The 19,902-nt window shown below is 42.9% G+C and overlaps 1 pseudogene; it reads right to left on the bottom strand.

Annotated features, from left to right (window-relative positions):
- Positions 1 to 11,852: 11,852 nt before the first annotated feature.
- LOC126261269 (5S ribosomal RNA) lies at positions 11,853 to 11,970 on the bottom strand (annotated as a pseudogene).
- Between the last annotated feature and the right edge of the window lie 7,932 nt (positions 11,971 to 19,902).

Genomic DNA, 19,902 nt, shown 5'->3' with positions numbered 1-19,902 from the left:
AAAAGGTGACATGTGTATGAAAAAGGAAGTGCATTCAGATTACGTGCTGACGCTGGTTTTGGTTTCAAGGCTGCACTGGTCTCGATGGTTTGGCGGATATTTGCAGCAATTATCTTTTCGAACTAAGCACTCGATAATGGCTTTGAAGAGCACGGTTTAGTTGTGTAGAGTAATTAAGTACAGGATAAGTGGCGAAATGCCACATAATTTAATTCTGACGATTATTCCCACAAATAAGAAGTATTATTCAATTTTTTCGGTAAAATCAGAGTAACGGTTTTTCTAAATCCGTTACCGAAATTTATTTTATCTTCCAGTTTCCGCTTATTTCAGCTGAGATACTCCCATACTTTCGTCTGTAACTGAGCTTTTTAGCTTTATGTGTAACTTAAGATGATGAGTGAAAGAAATGCATCAGTTATTTGTAATTTTGACTTGAAGAGGTATAAAAAGAAACTTGGGGTATCTTCTTTCAGATGGTTGTAAGAAAAAAAAGAAAAACTTTAGGGGTATCCGATAACATTGGCTGAAGCACCTCATTCATCTGACATGAAGCGACGCAAATTTGCAACAGAATCAAACAAGAAATGATCTGAAATTTTGCCAGCTGGAGCTACCGCATCTTATTCTAGGATCTGTTCAGTAGAATGTACATGTAATGCGGTAACACATTCGTTGTCATAGCACTGTAACAGACTGCACTCGAATGTCAAGGAGTCGTGCGAGTTGTTCATGTACAGTGACACTCGCTGCGCCAGGTATTCATCGTCGGCTGCTGCCTCACTACATCTCGTGGCTATGGGGATGCAATAATGTTGGAATGAGCTTGCGAGCTAATCTGGTGCCTGAGTTGACTGAATCTATTGTAGTGCTATTTGGAACGCAGTATGAACTGAATTACGCCACCGCTGTCCCACAAAATTGTAAACAAAATTTTTTCTGTGCGTGCCAGTGGTCAATGCTTTTTTGGTGGCGGTGAGTCCGTGAGCTTCCACGAGCTGACTAGCACTTCGTTCCGTGATTGAAAAATGGCATTCATCTGTCGTCCATTGTCACAACTGTTGAAAGGGAACTTCCATTTATCCGATCATCACTTGTTAACATCACTTGGTATGACCTAATCCCTTATTGTGGTCTGTAGGGGCAATAATTATGCTACAATTACTCAGGCTGTGCTACGTTTCTGGGGAGAGTAAGGAAGGAGTCCACTCTGTTTACTTTCGAACATTTTATTTAGAGATCGAATATATTTATCACACTGAGGCAAAACATTCTCCAGCTTATCCTTGTGCTCACAATACACACTCTGCAGACATACAAACAACTCCTAATTTACGCAAATGATTTAATTACAACATTCACACTCATCCTAAATAATTCAGCACAGGTATGTCTAGACACGCTCAGTACTCGTAAACTGTTCGAATAACTCATAGCATAGCCTACACACCTGCTTGCAAAATAATTCAATCAACACCCGCAAGCATCCTCCGCCAACCCCTGTCCAGTAGAACGCACAGACAGCCCCAACAACATGGCGCAGCCGTCAACTGTCAAACCACACACAGGCCCAAGCCAGAGTCCCGCAAGCAGCGACGTCTCATTCATACTTCATTTATGAGAAATTCCTATCCAAATACGTGTTCACCTAGACACACGTGCTGACGCTGAGAGGCACCCACATGCCTTGCTCATACTGTGGCATCAAGCAGTCAGGCCTGCAAGATGAGTGGTCTGTCAAGCGAGTGGATTCATTCTTATTTATCAAGTAACATGAGCTCTAGTACTCACAATTAAGTTACAAATTATTCCCCTGTTTGAATATTATGCAACGGATACGGAAACGCACATCTGACTATTAGTAATTTACACAACTCTGACTGTTCACTACGCACTGGCAATACCACATTTCCTATCTTATTTAATGGCTTCGATCCACACGTAGCCATCGCACTGAATATGAATGGCGCACACATTATAAATTCAGGGTATCAAGAGAACATACTATTCGAAGAAAAAGGCCACCAATCATTTTCTTTTCACTATCTTATTTATTCCGATATTCCGATAAATTCTATAACCTAAACACACAAATTCTATAACCTACAACAATAACACATGAGAAATTCCGCCCAGTGGGCATGGCTTTACATTGGTGATTCTCTATCTTATGGTCTCGTAATTATTTAACGCTACAGTGCACTTTCTGGATAGGATGGTGGATCTTTTGCTATATCTCACACTTCGACTCTCACACCCATCATCACGAAAATTTCCTCCAGACCGAGTGGTACAAAAAGGAACATGCATAACCCACTCCCTCTGAAACTATCTTGTTACTCTCCCATGCCAACCACACATACTTAAATTTCATGAAATACGTCACATTGGCAACATACAATACAAAGAATAGTCACAACGTTATAATCACATCACTTTCAGCTTTCCCACTTCAATTAGTATATATCCCAGTTTCACACGACACTGCCCCACTTCGTAACTTTTCTTTCCTACTATGAATTCTGGAGGATATATGCACGTCTTCCTGTGCAATGCAAGCCAAGTGGCGTTGCTGGATAGATGGCTGACTCACCTTGCTTCTCTCTCAGAGTATTATAGTTTGAATTAGGTGTCACACGGAAACATAACACACAAAGTAATATTAAGAACATATTCATCACACACCCGAATCCTCAACTGATACCATGGACGAGTACTTCTCTTTATCGTTTGTCTCATACACAGATTGAGACTCACATAGTACTCACCACGTGGAAGTACTCGTCTCTAATTTCAAGTCCTGCTCACGCCATTTCTTAAATATTTCCAACTTACAGTACACACGCTAGTAATTCAGCTTAACTTAAGCACTCGGAAGTATTTCAACTTATTACTACACGTGGTTTCATTGTGACCGTTGGTCACTTCCGAAGATTACTACGATCCCCTTAATATTACCTGCCTGACATTTAATTCTCCCCACAAAAGTTCCTGAAATAGAGAAATTATTATTCCAAACTACTCTTAAGTATTTCACATACATACCATGTCTCCACTCTTTTGTCTTTACGGAGGACACCAACACTAGATCCAGCGGCAGAGTGCTGAAACATGGCCGATCTCGCACCTCCGCCAAGGTGGGGGAGCACCATGCTACCATATTGGTCAGCCACATTTCAGGTGCTCAAAGCTCCGGTAAATTTCATTTCTTTGGTTCCACCAAAGGTAACCAAAGGATTGTCTCAAAGATGATCATATATTCACATTCACTATCTGCGGTTAGCAGACGACCATACATTCATTCATTTCACAGATCTCACCAAACTGGATGTAGGGGTTTATTTTGTGGGAGTGCACATGTGATCAATTAAATAAATAAATTGTCATTCTTTCCCACACTGGTATCCGGCTTCGCTGTATTAATTGAAATTGAGTTATTATTAGAAAAAATATGTTGTACTGACAAGAATAACGAAGAATGTTGTACCGATTTTCAATGTCGGGCGGTACTATACCCTTTCACCACCGGCTACCCATGCAGAAAAAAATGGCACGGTACTATCCTTACAATGGGAGGGTAGTTCCGAACAATTTTCTTTTCTTTTTTTTAGAAAACTGTATTCGAACAAACGTAGCAAGTCATCATAATAACCAGGAGGAGACCTTAGCCCCTGGTGACCTCAAATAGACGACCAAATGCTGTTACTTTACCAAATTATTGACTCAGTTGTTGCATTATTGTACTCTCCACAATCCGGAGTAACGTACACAAACAAATTTACAACAATCCAAATGACAAATAAAACATTAAATCATACAAATAAAAAATAATGGTGAGATAAAAATTTGTTTAGTAACCGGGATCTCCATTATTTTTAGGAGTAATCCAAACTTCACTAATTCTATAACAAATTAAAAAAATCCTAATTGTACTCATGAACTTTTAACTAGCTCACCGTCCAAACACTGAGCAAGTAATCTAACGTTCATAAATTGCAGGGTAATAATCTTTTCACGGCAATGTCTAAATACAAAACAAAATCAACAAAAGAAAAGAAATTGCGTACACTAGTTTCATGTAGAATGTCAGGCTCCATATCATTACTCTAAAATGTACATCAAACCTACAGAGAAATAAAACTGAGAAGAAAAATCAATGAAATATACCACAAGTTACATACTGGTTACGTAATATAGTCTGTTTAAGACATCATGTCGTACCTCAACTATCATCACTTAAGCAATTACCACCACTACTTGACTGTGAGCTTAACCTTATCCTTGTCCACCATTACAAATACCTGCTGCTGAGCTAGTCAGTCCATCAACTTTGATCAATACACGCAGAATAAGTGCTTGAATCCACCAGTAACTCTCGTATTTTACTCTACTGCTCATTTCTCCGATGTTATATATTTAGACGACAAGAGCTTGCATTTCGACTAGCCTCCGTTACACCTCAGTGTGAAATATCACCACTGTGATAATGCAAATAAGTGGCTTCAGTCAACACTCCAACAAGATTATTACTGTCCACGACATCAAAATGCATCAGTTAATTCCGATACTTGGTGTGCAATGCAAACTCTTGTCCCCTGTGACAACCTAACTGACCAATATAACAAGAGCCGCTATGTTAGTATTACGCCACTGGCTAATAATTAAAGCATCCTTGTACCAAATATTCTAATAAACATGCTACATGAACTTGATAACCCAGAACAAACAAAAAAACACACTAACTATTCTAAACACATACGTTAATGAAATACAATTACACTTGCTGCCCCTTCAGGACTGAAACATATAAAAAAATTTACACAATTACAAGTACAAATACATTATTCCCTATCTTGCGAGTCACACGGAATCATTTCATTTTGTGATTTTCTTGGGGTCAAAAAGCTGCTGATAGTTTTCCTAGAAACACTCTCTCGGTGTCAAGGCTCTCCCATGGTTACCCGGACGAAAGTCTTTAAGTCACTCAAATCGGCATTTTGAACACACACTGAACAGTAAACTGTATCTCACATCAAACACAAATGTCATAATCACACTCAGATTACCATCCACACGAATCTGGTCGTCCAGAAATGGCCCTAACAACTACTATTACCCACGGTTCTGTCCTTTCAGTTCATGATGTAATTAAAAGTCGTAAGTTCCAACCAACAGCACTTATTCCCGCACCAATTAAGGAAATGTCTCCTACTACAAATGCAAATGTCAATGTCCCACTTTAGTTTCTTGCGTTCATACAATAATTAGTCACCAAACGACAACTGTCCTCTTTAAGTATACCAAGCGTCCCACATGCAATTCACAAAGCACTCTTAACAAGTCACTGCCAAAAGTTTATGGATCCCACCGTTCAGTGGTCAAGACAAAACAAAACACTCGTCCTGTCTGCTAAAGACGAAACCTTTTCCACCATTCACAACGTGGAAACACCAGTCCTTCACTTTCCACCTTATTGAGACAAACCAGCCATCTTGTTTCACGGCTCCACAGTCCAGTACTAGTTAATAGTTGCTGTTAAAAAATGCCCTCTGGACTCTGCCGCACGTCGTTCATTCTGCCGTCGCGCCGCCGCGTGAGCGCTACGACACCCAATCAGTCAGACCCTTCCGTACATCTCGCAACATTACAGACAAAAGGATATTCTTACAGTATTTAAATACTCATTCATTACAAGTATGATCTATTAGATACATTGGTAATAAAAGAATCTTTGTTCTAAAAAACATAAAATCATACACCCTAGTTTTCTAAACATACAACATCAACATTTATCCCTTTTCTATATACAGCCCACACTTGTGCTATTGATTGTACCTGTCGTCCCTCATACAAAACATGAAAGTGTTCAAAAAAACAAAAAAGGAATAAGAAACAATCTATACAGCTCACAATTACAATATCAAATAGTAGACTACTTTAATATCCTACCACAGCGAAAATATTAGAAACTGTTGATTCTAAAACTACAATATACGATGAACCTTTGTGCTTGGGACAGACTAAAATTAATACCCCTTGAAAGTGTTCTAACAAAAAAATAAGAAACAATCTGCACAGCTCACAATTACCTACCACATGATGTTACATAGTAAACTACTTTAACATCCTATCACAATAAACATTTTAGAAACTGATGACTCTAAATCTACAACATACAATGCACCTTTGTGCTTGTGACAGACTGAAATTAGTATCTCTTTACATATTTTACCTTTTATTATATATAACAACATTTCTAGGACATGTATGTACCACCCACATGATGTCAGATCCTGACCTGCCATCGAGGTTCATCCAAATCAAACAATAAAGCACAATAATGTTTTAGTTATGGATTGGTAGCATCCCGTTTACCGGAGTGTGCACATTGATCACACTACTCTACGACTCTCACTCAACTGACACCACATTTTCCTTCTCATTCAATCCATTAATACACCAACAGAGTAGGTCTAGAAGTCAGCTAACCTTAACACCACCACACTCACGTCAACATACCATACCTTTGCTCCCTGATACTCAACCACTTACCACATGGAGTTGTTTCGGAGATAGCATTCCAGTCTCCGATCACGTCCTTTCACTCTGGCACCTCTCTCCATCGGCTTACCTCTGCATTCACTTTACCGATTATTCATCCTGCTAAATAGCACTTTAGAATTGCGACATTTCATCTAAGAACAAAAAATACACAAATTATTCATCCTGCAAAATTACTGTACAAATTCTTGGTACCGTTTCGATTAGTTATACTGGTAACGGGCTTCAACAACAACAACAAATTATTATTTTTGCCATATTGCAAATGCTATGGTAAGAATTAGATTTACACTTATATTACATCTTACGTCAGTATTCCACAACGTTCACCATCTGGACCTCATACTCCCTTTATGTCCTTCACGTTGTGCAGTTGTCCTCATCTCGTCATTCGTATTTCGGCTCTCCGTCCGTCCGTTACTCCATCATTTCCTGGTCTTCCTTCGTCATTCGCATCAATCTCGTTTGCAGCGTACACAGGCCTCTCTGTAACATACATCTAAGACATCTACACATTATTCAATTCTACTCACCTTTATTTACCACTGTTTCATCACGTCGAATCTCTCTTTATTAATCACACTGCTTTATGTCGCTTCTCTCCTTAAATATCACCTTTATCAACTACTATTTATCACGTCGCTTCTCTCACTATCTACCATCTTTATCCACTCTTTACTCATCACGTCGTTTCTACTTGATCCTTATTCATATGACAAAAAATACGTACATACACCACTCTGTCGACTCCTGTTGTATGTGGAGCCAGATTTTGTAATATATCTCTTGAAAAATGACATGAAACAGTTATCAAACGTAGAGGAGATCGTATCTCTGACACCACTGGACCAAAGATGTTGCCTGAGTGGCAGAATCGATTGTAAGTAGGGGCGGGCGGCGCGCAGTAGTAGTTGCCGTTGCACCCTCTTAAAGGTAGGATGTAAGACTTAAAGCTAGTGGCTAGCTGTGAGAATTTAGTTGTTGGCCTATGGAAGCAGCATAACACAATCTTGTAAGGTAATGAAATTTTGTATATTTAGTTTTAAGTATGCAGCAACGCAATGTGGATTTTGCTAATTTTACAGTCTTGACCCTTAAATGTAGGAACCAAGTATTTGCCATCAGATTTAATGAATAGGTTGATTAGGTTTACCCGATTTGTAATATTTTGTGTGTTTTTTAATCCTAATAAAGAGAAGTTAAATTCTGGAACCTATGTTGCCAAAGATGTCAGACTCTTTTTCATGTAACAATCCAAGTATTTTTAATTACGTCAGTAAGTGAGAATTGTAAGCAGGTTTGGAAGTTCACTAATGTTGAAGTTAATGTAAAATGTTTTATATTAGATTTTGTGAAGGAGAAACTTTATTTAGAATACAATTTTCAGACCGAAGCATTCGGTCTTAGCATAGCAGTACCTGATCCTCTTCAATGTCGTGTTTGTTTAAATCCAATGAGTATTTTTTAAAAGAAATGATTTTTCAATCAGAGTCAGAAAAATATAAATGTGCCAGAACCAGAAAAGTATTAATGTTTGTAACACTTTTAATGCAGGCAGCGTTGCACAGCGCTGAGGCAATATCCAAAATTACCACTGAACATTTGCAAGGTCATTCATTTATCAACTGATCTACTGAAGTTATTTGTATGAAGTTATTTTACAGCCAGCATTGCACTTCGTTAAGCCAAGATTGAATATTTTGTATCCCTACTGTGGAGAGAAGAGAATACCAAGATTACACCCATTGCAACTCAAGAGCTAAGAAAATGTATTTCATTGTTTATTTGCATACGGAATTTTATCAGTTTATTTCATAGGGCAATAGAAATGGTTCAAAAGGCTCTAGGCACTATGGGACTTAACTTCTGAGGTCATCAGTCCCCTAGAACTTAGAACTACTTAAACCTAGCTAAGCTAAGGACATCACAGACATCCATGCCTGAGGCAGGATTCGAACCTGCCACCGTAACGGTCACGCGGTTCCAGACTGAAGCGCCTAGAACCGCTCGGCCACAACGGCCGGCAGGGCAATAGAACTCGATGCTCACGAGACGGAGTAAATTTCAGAAGAATTGATTTCATTATAGGCATTACATACCGGTTTTCCAGATTTAGTTGTTTAATTTTTCTTTGGATTGCAGTAAAACTGATTAAGAACACCATGTGCTCCGCAACATATTAAACAGTAAATTTCCGTAAGACAAAGATTGCTCATTGTACATCCATTAACAAAAGCAAATAATATAAATTAAAGAACGTTACAGAGTTAACCGTCGACATAAAAACAATTGTCGTGGACAGGAAAAAAAACCCGTTATTACTTGACTATACGATTTCCGAACAATCGTTGGAAGCAGTCACATACATTTAATATCTGGAAGTCTCCGTACGGAGCGACGTAAAAGAGAACTTAGTCATAAAAGGATACACAGGTAAGGTAGAGGCCAGACAAAGCATCCACTGGAAGAACCCAGTGGAAGAGAATCTACCCAGGCAGGAGGTAGCTTAAAAACCTACATCCGAGTGATAGTTAAGTAACGATCCACGCTCTGGGACTCTGAGCGGACAGGAAAACAGAAGAGCCAAAGAGTAACTGCAGGTTTCGTTACGGATTAGTGTAGCAAACGCGCATGCGTCAGGGAGATGGTCATCCATCTCCAGTGACTGACGCTATGCGAGAGGCATTGTGCATAACGGTGTAGTCTACAATTAAAATTCCGTGCCTACATTCCTATAAGAGTCGGCTAATATGTTGATTACTCCTACGTAGGCCATGTAATCAAAAGTATCCGGACACGGCTAAGAGCCAATTACACTACTGGCCATTAAAATTGCTACACCAAGAAGAAATGCAGATAATAAACAGGTATTCATTCGACAAATATATTATACTAGAACTGACATGTGATTACATTTTCACGCAGTTTGGGTGCATAGATCCTGAGAAATCAGTACCCAGAACAACCACCTATGGCCTTGATACGCCTGGGAATTGAATCAAACAGAACATGGATGGCGTGTACAGGTACAGCTGCCCATGCAGCTACAACACGATACCACAGTTCATCAAGAGTAGTGGCTGGCGTATTGTGACGAGTTAGTTGTTCGGCCACCATTGACCAGGCGTTTTCAGTTGGTGAGAGATCTGGAGAATGTGCTGGCCATGGCAGGAGTCGAACATTTTCTGTATCCAGAAAGGCCCGTACAGGACCTGCAACATCCGGTCGTGCATTATCCTGCTGAAATGTAGGGTTTCGCAGGGATCGAATGAAGGGTAGAGCCACGGGTCGTAACACATCTGAAATGTAACGTCCACTCTTCAAAGTGCCGTTAATGCGAACAAGAGGTGACCGAGACGTGTAACCAATGGCACCCCATACCATCACGCCGAGAGATACGCCAGCATGGCGATGACGAATATACGCTTCCAATGTTCGTTCACCGCGATGTCGCCAAACACGGATGTGACTATCATGATGCTGTAAACAGAACTTGGATTCATCCGAAAAAAATGACATTTTGCCATTCGTGCACTCAGGTTCGGCGTTGAGTACACAATCGCAGGCGCTCCTGTTTGTGATGCAGCGTCAAGGGTAACTGCAGCCACGGTCTCCGAGCTGATAGTCCATGCTACTGCAAACGTCGTCGAACTGTACGGGCAGATGGTTGTTGTCTTGCAAACGTCGCCATCTGTTGACTCAGGGATCGAGACGTGGCTGCACGATCCGTTACAGCCACGCGGATAAGATCCTTGCCATCTCGACTGCTAGTGATACGAGGCCGTTGGGATCCAGCACGGCGTTCCCTATTACCCTCCTGAACCCACCGATCCCATATTCTGCTAACAGTCATTGGATCTCGATCAACGCGAGCAGCAATGTCGCAATTCGATAAACCGCAATCCCGATAGGCTACAATCCGACCGTTATCAAAGTCGCAAACGTGATGGTACGCATTTCTCCTCCTTACACGAGGCATCACAACAACGTTCCACCATGCAACGACGGTCAACTGCTGTTTGTGTATGAGAAATCGGTTGGATACTTTCCTCATGTCAGCACGTTGTAGGTGTCGCCACCGGCGTCAACCTTGTGTGAATGCTCTGAAAAGCTAATCATTTGCATATCACAACAACTTCTTCCTGTCGGTTAAATTTCGCGTCTGTAGCACGTCATCTTCGTGGTGTAGCAATTTTGATGGCCATTAGTGTAATATAATGCTTGCTCCTACGAACGCTATGTGATCAAAAGTATCTGGAAACCCCTATATAACGCAGAATTAACCACTAGAAGCCACGAGAGACAGACTTGCCAGTGTGAAAGGAGGCGGTGAATATTGTGGCGTCAGTAGAGAAGAAGTAATAGTGATATGGGTCGGACAGGAGATCTCGAACGTGATCTTGTCATTGTATGTCACCTGAGTAATACATCCTTCAGAGACACTTCAATCCTTGTATAGCTGGCCAATCCGACTGTTGGTGACGTGATTGGTAGGGGGAGACGCGACGTAGCAACCACGCTAAACCGAGAAAGGCGGACCTCATGCACTGATAGACAGGGAATGTCGAGCACAGCGGAAGCTAGTTCTAAGAGATCGGTTGAAATCTGCGCAAGGCATCACTCGTGAGTTATAAAGTGCTACTAGCAGCCTAGCTGCTACAGTGACTGTAAGTAGGGAGAACTGGGTACAATGGGCAAGCGGTTTCTTGTAAACTATACATTTCAGTAAACAGTTCTATGTGTCATTTGAGGTAGTGCAGAAATCAACGCCACTGGACAATGGATGACTAGAAGCGAGTGCCGTGGAGTGATGAATCATACCGTACCCAGTGTCAATCCGATGGAAGCGTTTGAGTTTGGCGAATGCCTGGAGAAAGTTATCTGGCATCATATGTAGTTCCAACAATGAAGTACAAAGGATTTCCTGTTACTGTATGGGGGTATTTTTCACTTTTAAGGTTTAGTCACCTTATTGACCTTAAAAAGACGCTAAATTTAGAATGATATGTACAAATTTTACAGCACTGTGCACTGTGCAGAAAGAATCCGGAAACCATGATAGTTCGTGTCAGCATGACATATAAAAACTCAACTAAACTCCTTCCGAACAGGCCATGAAGGCCCAACGGCACCGACCGGCCGCCGTGTCATCCTCAGTCCATAGGCAACACTGGATTCGGATATGGAGGGGCATGTGGTCAGCACACCGCTCTCCCGGCCGAGACCGGAGCCGCTACTTCTCAGTCAAGTAGCTCCTCAGTTTGCCTCACAAGGGCCGAGTGCACCCCGCTTGCCAACAGCGCTCGGCAGTCTGGATGGTCACCCATCCAAGTGCTAGCCCAGCCCGACAGCGCTTAACTCCGGTTATCTGAGGGGAACCGGTGTTACCACTGCGGCAAGGCCATTGGCCCGGCATGACATCTACCCTCTCATAAATCTGTGAGACAATGGAATGTGGACAATAACATACCTGAAACGGACCGTTCTCCCCAGAGTCCCGACCTCAAGGCAACAGAGCAACTATGGGATGAGTTAGAACGTCATTTTCACTGCAGATCGCAGCGCCCAACATCACTACGTTTTCTGGTTTCGCCTCTTGAAGAAGAATGGGCTGCCACTTCTCCACAGGCTTTTAGACACCTCATTGAAAGCGTCCCCAGCAGAGTTGAAGCCGTCATAACCCCATATTAATGTTCATTAACAGGTGTCCAGATACCTCTTATCACATAATGAATATCTCGCGAAAACCTCATTACTGTAGAGAAAGATTCGAACACACCAACTTACTTCTTTCTTAAACTCTTTTTTCCCCAACGTAATTCTTGACACGAATAGGAAAAAGGATCCGGGGGGGGGGGGGGGGGAGGGAGTGAGTGTGGTACCCAAAACCCCTCCATCATATACCATTGCGTGGCTCACGGAGTACACTGAGGAGACGAATGTAATGGGATACCTCGTAATAACGTGCCGAGCCTCTTTTTCCCTGGAGTAGAGCAGCAACTAGACGTGGCATGGACTCAACAAGTCGTTAGATGTCCTTGGCAGCAATACTGAGATGCTGGTACTGTCGCCGTCCAGGATTGCGGAAATGTTGCCGGTGCTGGATTTTATGCACGAACTGACCTACCGCTTATGTCCCATAAATGATCGAGGGTATTCATGTTGGGCGATCTCAATTGCCAAATAATTCGCTCAAATTGTCCAGAATGTTCTTCAAACCATTCCCGAACAACTGCGGCCTGGTGACATGGCTCATTGTCATCCACAAAAATTCCATCGCTGTATGGGAACGTGGAACCTAAGAATGGCTGAAAGTGGTCTCCAAGTAACCGAACACAATCATTTCCAATCATCGGTTCAGTTGGACCTGAGGACCCATTCCATTCCACGTAAACACAACAGCTTGCACAGTGCCTTGTTGACAACTTGGGTCCACGGCTTCATGGGGTCTGCGTCACAGTCGAATTCTGTCACCCGCTCGTACCAAATGAAATCTGGACTCAGCTTGATCAGTCCAAGGTTTCCCAGTCGTCCAGGGTCGACCCGCCATGCTCTTGAGCACAGTAGAGGCGCTGCAGGCGTTGTCGCGCTATTAGCAAAAGCAGTCGCGTCGGTCGTCTGCTACCATAGCCTATTAAAGACAAATTTCCTTGCACTGTCCTAACGGATAAGTTAGTCGTACGTCCCACATTGATTTATGCGATTACTTCACGAACGTTGCTGGTCTGTTAGCACTGACAACACGCATACGCCATTGTTCTCGGTCGGTGAGTGACAGCCGTCGGCCTGTGCGTAGTCCGTTGTGAGAGGCAATGCCTGAAATTTGGCGTTCTCGGCACACTCTTGAGGCAGTGGATCTCGGTATATTTGATTCCCTAACGATTTCCGAAATGGAATATCTCATGGACCTAGCTCCAACTGACATTACGCATTCAAGGTTTGTTAATTCTGTTCGTGCGGCCATAACCACGTCGGAAACCTTTTCACATGAATCATCTGAGTACAAACAACCTCTCGGGCAGTGCACTGCCCTTTTATCCCTTTTGTAAGCGTTACTACCGCCATCTGTATATGTTCGCTTTGCTATCCCAAGAACTTTGTCACAGCAGTATACAGTTGTAGATATTGATGTACTGGGAGACCGAGGGTTGAATGTAGCAAGCAGATTCAAGTGGATATGGATTACAGTAGTTGTGCATAGACGAAGAGAGTTGTGCAGGACAGGCTAGCGTACTGAAATGGATCAAACCAGTTGAGACCTGCGCGGCTCGTGTTCGTGCCGTTCATTGTTTGTCATATTCTCCTTACGGTACTGCCGCCTCGTTTTCTTATTCGATTTACTGGCGTCACTAAGTTCCTGTCTTACGTGCCCATGAGTGGCAGCAGCAGTGCTTACCGATAAGAGCACTGTCGTATTATCTTTGAAGCGACCGCTAGTATTTCCGGCTCGTCGTGTGTCGGGAGTTCAGTTGGGACTGAGCGCCAGTGAGCTTCGCACAGCCAGTACTCGCCGACCGCTGGCGACACACATGCCCTCTCCGACGGAAGGAGACTGGAGCGGGAACGACCGTTGGTTAGTCGTTTGGTCGGTAGTCTCAGCATGCGACGTGTATTTGGTCTTTTGACCGTTTCTGGGCCTCGACAGTTGGTCATCCTGCCAGACGTGGGTCGGTTCCTTCCTTGTGCAGAGATGTCGGGTGCCCAATGGACAAGTGTTCCCTCTGCATGGTTGGGTACGAGCCAGTGTGCCCGGGTCGCCGTGTCTCCGAGTTCCGAATGGACATCGAGTTGAGTCGGGTCGCTGCTGCTATGAGCTCCGGGTAGCCAAGACTCGCCCGACCGTTGCCGACACACACAATTTGAGTAGAGACGACCTTAGTTGGTCGTTCGGTCGGTCGTCTCATTGGACGACGTGTATTTGGTCGCCGACCTGTTATGGGAACTCTGTGTGTCGACTTGTGATTTCTCCTTTTTGCTCCACAGTGATTGGTTTAAGGATTGTCAGAGTTCTTGGTGCAAGTGTTTACGTGGAACTGTGTATGGCTTCTGTGATTTCCACTGAGCAGTTACGAATGCTGTCTGCGTACTGGAGTAGGAGTCGGTCGGTTGTGACAGAGCAGAGAGGAAGTGTCCGCTTCGTGCGGTCAGGCCAGGGCCGCTGGCGGCGTGCACGCGCGGTCAGCGTTGTGTGGTACTAGCTGCGAGAGCTGCAAAGATCGTCGCCCACCGAGCCTGGATACCGGCGTTGAATAGTCAGTTAACCTGTTATGAAACCTCAACTGCTGTGACATCTCTTCGTCCATTGCCGGTTGTTGCTTCCTGGGCCATTCCCGCAAGCAGCAACGTATGGTGAGCTGGAGTTGGCAAAATATTGCAGCCGTCTTCCAGTATGATGTTTAACTATTGAAATGATTGTAACTTATTTAACTTATTAGTGAAGCGCCCCAGCGGTATCTTCTGCCTTGTGGCCGTTAACGCTCCTGTTACCTGCCCTGGTTGTTAACGCAGTTTTCCGGCAGTGTGTTTTCCTCGCCGTGTTGATGCTGTCTGGCACAGCATGTAGGTCGACAGCCTTTCGTGTTGTTTATATTTTTGGGTGGTTATTGTGCCTCGGCTGTATTTAAACGCCAATTTTGAAGACGTTATCGTGCCGTTGGTCGGTCATTCAGCCGTCCCTGGGTCGGGTTGCCGTCCGATTATTTAATCTTACTTTTGGCTGCTTATTATGTTAGAGTTACCTCCTCAGGCCAACCCTTGGAACACTTCTCAGAACCACTGTTCTGTTGTTTTTAGATTGTGATTTTCTTTTGTCTCAAGTACTGTGCGAGGCTTTCAGCTGTCTACTAATTTAGTTCGTTTTAATTTTAAGATAAGGCCTTCATCCGTCTTAAATGTCTCCACTCTTTTGTCTTTATGGAGCACACCTAAGACAGGTCTTACAAACACAAGATCCAGCGCCAGAGTGCTGAAACATGGCCGTTCTTCAGATCATCTCGTACCTCTGCCGAGGTGGGGGAGCACCTCAGCCACATTTCAGGCGCTCAAAGCTCAGGTAAATTTCATCTGTTTAGTTCCACCAAAGGTGACCAAAGGACCGTCTCAAAGATGATCATATATTGCACATTCACTATCTGCGGTTAGCAGACGACTATATATTCATTCATTTCGCAGATCTCACCAAATTGGATGTAGGGATTTATTTTGTGGGAGTGCACATGTGATCATTTAAATAAATAAATTGTCATTATTTCCTACACTGGTATCCGGCTTCGGTGTATTAAGTGAAACTGAGTTATTATTACAAAAAACATGTTGTTCTGACAAGAATAACGAAGAATGTTGTACCTATTTTCAATGTCGGGCGGTACTGTACCCTTTCAACGTGATCAGGCGGGAACGCAGCCGCGAGCTGACCCTGAAAGCAGGCGAAAGTTGTGTCTATACAGTTTCCCTTATACTCACGACACAGAACTCCAAGGCGCAGCCCCATACTAGAGACACCTCAGGCCAGCATTGTCTTTACCACGGATGGCAGAATAGCGCAGCATGCTTCCATCTAACGGAACATACGTGATGTGTTCAGCTGTGCTTGCCCGCCACAGCATGGCTCACGCCGCATCTCCTGGCAAAACGTCTGCGTCGCGCTCTCCATGTAACAACGCTCCCAATCTTATTCTTATGTCACATTGGTTTGTAAAAAAAAAAAAGAGCCAACTCGACCTCTCCAGAATTGTATATCCTCCCAGAAATAGTTAACGTTATTTTTCTATATCACAAAAGGACCCAAGTGGGGGACAGTTTTGCTACGAGAGACGCAAGACCGAAAATTTCGGGGACTCTCCTCTGAACCAGCATCAAATGCAGAACAGGGCACATCACGCTCTGTATGACGCAAAGGATGAATTTTGCGTGAACACTGCGTTCACTTCGGCTGACACTCAGCTAGATATTAGCTGTAGCGTCGTTGAGCCCCAACAGCAGAGAATCGAAACAGGCACGTAGTTAATTGTTCTTGTGAGAAGTGAGAGGGCATTGTACTCGTAATATGCACGCTGCTCCGTCCATGCACGTGCATATCGCCATATTTCAAGACTAGGGATGAGTGCATGTTTTCTCGCCTAACAACAAACATAGGGCAGTTCCTGCTGATAAAATCAGCAAAGATTTTGATTAGCTTTTATAGGACTTTCAGAGGACGAGAGCAGCCATGTAGCCAATAGCTCATCGCAGCTAAGGTAAATACTGCTAGCAGAGGCGTAAACTTGTTGGTTCGCCAGCTTGCGTCCACTGTGAACTCGAGTAATCTTGAGTAATCTTTTGCTCAGCTTGTCACAAAAACTAACCATCCTCTGTAGACTTGATTGTCATCCTAAATCGTACTGAACGTAGAACCGGAATCGGATGATTTGTCGTAATATTGGCCAACTTCACGATATCGTACTAAGAATAAATTTGCAAAGAACCTCCTGGTTAAAACTTGATATTGTTGTGTTTAGTATTATTTCAATTAAATGGAACGTAATGTATCATCTTCACAACTGTCCTAACATTTGCATGTTACAATCTACGTAAAGTAGTGTATTTCTTTGACAATAATTCTGAATTAAGAACAATTTGTGTACAGCTAAACACCGTTGTGCTCTGTCAGAATAAGGGTCCACTCCTAACCTCAGTCATTTATTCTATAGACGCTAACGCACTCACTGGGTGTTTTTGCTGATGTCTGACGATAGAGAAAATGAGTGGAGTGTCAGAGTTTGTATCGTCAAAACTCAGCAGTCACATACGGCTAACAAATGGGAAGTAGGTTGAAGGCCTTTCAAAACATGTTCAGGAATAATGGTTTTCGTTAAGAGCTCCACAGTTCCTAACACACCTTACCTAAAGCGTTTGTCAAGTCTTCTCTGTTTTACGACCAGCAGACAAGTGTTCCGTAATGTAACAGAGAAAACAGTCCGCATCGCAAAAATTATTTGTTCATTAATTCCGGTAACCGGTTTCGCTGTAGGCGACTATCTCCACCACAAGCTCCTTGATGACGTGTGGAGCCGATTTACGGAGCTGCTGTGAGTACCAAAAAGTACCAGTCGGCTGGTACTTTTATTAAAACAGTAACTGAACGGACCGGAATGATTTTATAGAAACATAACATCAGACCGGTTTTTAGATCAACTAAGAAAACATGTCAGTCTCTCTGATTTGTAAGGGATAAACGGGATATATAAAATTCCGAGTACATGTGGTAAGGTCTGCACTGAAACTGCATAGAGGAGCTTGAATACATGGCTGAAAAATTCTATGTCGACTAAGGAAAGTAGAGATATAATTTGTAGTGTATCACCCTCTTCATTCATCAAATCAAGAAGTTTTCCGAAACCAAACTTTTATCTGCAATGACGAACTATTATCCACAGCTATACTGTGAAGTCATTGAAATATATTAGTTTGGTGTGTAAGTTCGTAGCGTTTTTCCACAAGTTTAATAAAAAAAGCAGACACATATAAGAGAGACTTTAGTCATCAATAATATTTTCTCCTCCACCGTTTACAATAGTCTGCGAACGCCGGGGTAGCTTTTCGATTACGCAACTGTAAAGATGACGCGGTCTTGAGGCCAAGAACTCGTCGAACCATGACTGGAGATCATTTTCATTGGGAAAGGAAGTTCGATAGAGAGCGGTAAAGGTGAAAATCTGAAGGCGCAAGATCAGGTGAATAAGGTGAATGTGGAATGACTTCCCAACCAACTCCTGTATAGTTTGTTGCCACTATAGCAGAATAAGGGCAGACGTTACCGTGGAGTGCCATCACTTCAGGCAGTCTTCCTGCTCGTTGTTCTCGGAGTGCAAGACGTCTCAGTTATTGACAATAAATGTCAGCAGTGATGGCTACACCTCGAGGAAGCAATTAGCAGTACATCACATAGTCCCTATTTCATCAGATGCCTAACATGACCTTTTGTTGATGTGCGCTGGTCTGTGTGTGGAGGTTGCTTTCTTTAGGCTCAACCGTTCCTTTCTTTTCCTTATGTCAGCCTAAAGTCACTGTTTCTCGTCGCATGTAACGATAGAGGCTAGCAATGATCGTTGTTCACGAGCCAATTGATTACGAGCAAGCAGACATGCACGTATGTCTACCAACAGATTTTTATGATTTTGACTTAGAGCTTGCTGTCCCCACACACTCGACTTGTGAACCATCCCCATTGTCTACAAATGTCATACTATGGAGGAATAATCACAGTTCATCACATTAGACAGTTCTCGAGTGATCACAAGGTCGTTGTAGCTAGGCTCAATACCGTTTCTTCCAAATCCACCAGAAACAAACGCAAAATAATTTTATTTAAAAAAGCGGATAAAGTGTCACTAGTAGCCTTCCTAAGAGACAATCTCCATTCCTTCCGAACTGACTATGCAAACGTAGACGAGATGTGGCTCAAATTCAAAGATATAGTAGCAACAGCAATTGAGAGATTCATACCTCATAAATTGGTAAGAGATGGAACTGATCCCCCATGGTACACAAAACAGGTCCGAACGCTGTTGCAGAGGCAACGGAAAAAGCATGCGAAGATTAGAAGAACGCGAAATCCCAAAGATTGGCTAAAATTTACAGACGCGCAAAATTTGGCACGGACTTCAATGCGAGATGCCTTTAATAGGTTCCACAACGAAACATTGTCTCGAAATTTGGTAGAAAATCCGAAGAAATTCTGGTCGTATGTAAAGTACACAAGCGGCAAGACGCAGTCAATACCTTCGCTGTGCAGTGCCGATGGTACTGTTACCGACGACTGTGCCGCTAAAGCGGAGTTATTGAACGAAGTTTTCCGAAATTCCTTCACCAGGGAAGACGAATGGAATATTCCAGAATTTGAAACACGAACATCTGCTAGCATGAGTTTCTTAGAAGTAGATACCTTAGGGGTTGCGAAGCTACTCAAATCGCTTGATACGGGCAACTCTTCAGGTCCAGATTGTATACCGATTAGGTTCCTTTCAGATTACGCTGATACAATAGCTCCCTACTTAGCAATCATATACAACCACTCGCTCACCGATAGATTTGTACCTACAGATTGGAAAATTGCGCAGGTCGCACCAGTGTTTAAGAAGGTTAGTAGGAGTAATCCATCGAACTACAGACCTATATCATTGACGTCGGTTTGCAGTAGGGTTTTGGAGTATACACTGCATTCAAACATTATGAATCACCTCGAAGGGAACGATCTATTGATACGTAATCAGCATGGTATCAGAAAACATCGTTCTTGTGCGACGCAGCTAGCTCTTTATTCGCACGAAGTAATGGCCGCCATCGACAGGGGATCTCAAGTTG

Source organism: Schistocerca nitens, chromosome 5, assembly GCF_023898315.1.
Source record: "Schistocerca nitens isolate TAMUIC-IGC-003100 chromosome 5, iqSchNite1.1, whole genome shotgun sequence".
In the NCBI taxonomy this organism is placed as follows: domain Eukaryota; kingdom Metazoa; phylum Arthropoda; class Insecta; order Orthoptera; family Acrididae; genus Schistocerca; species Schistocerca nitens.
The sequence above is the reverse complement of the archived record's forward strand: the minus strand, read 5'-3'. Positions and strand labels throughout refer to the sequence as shown.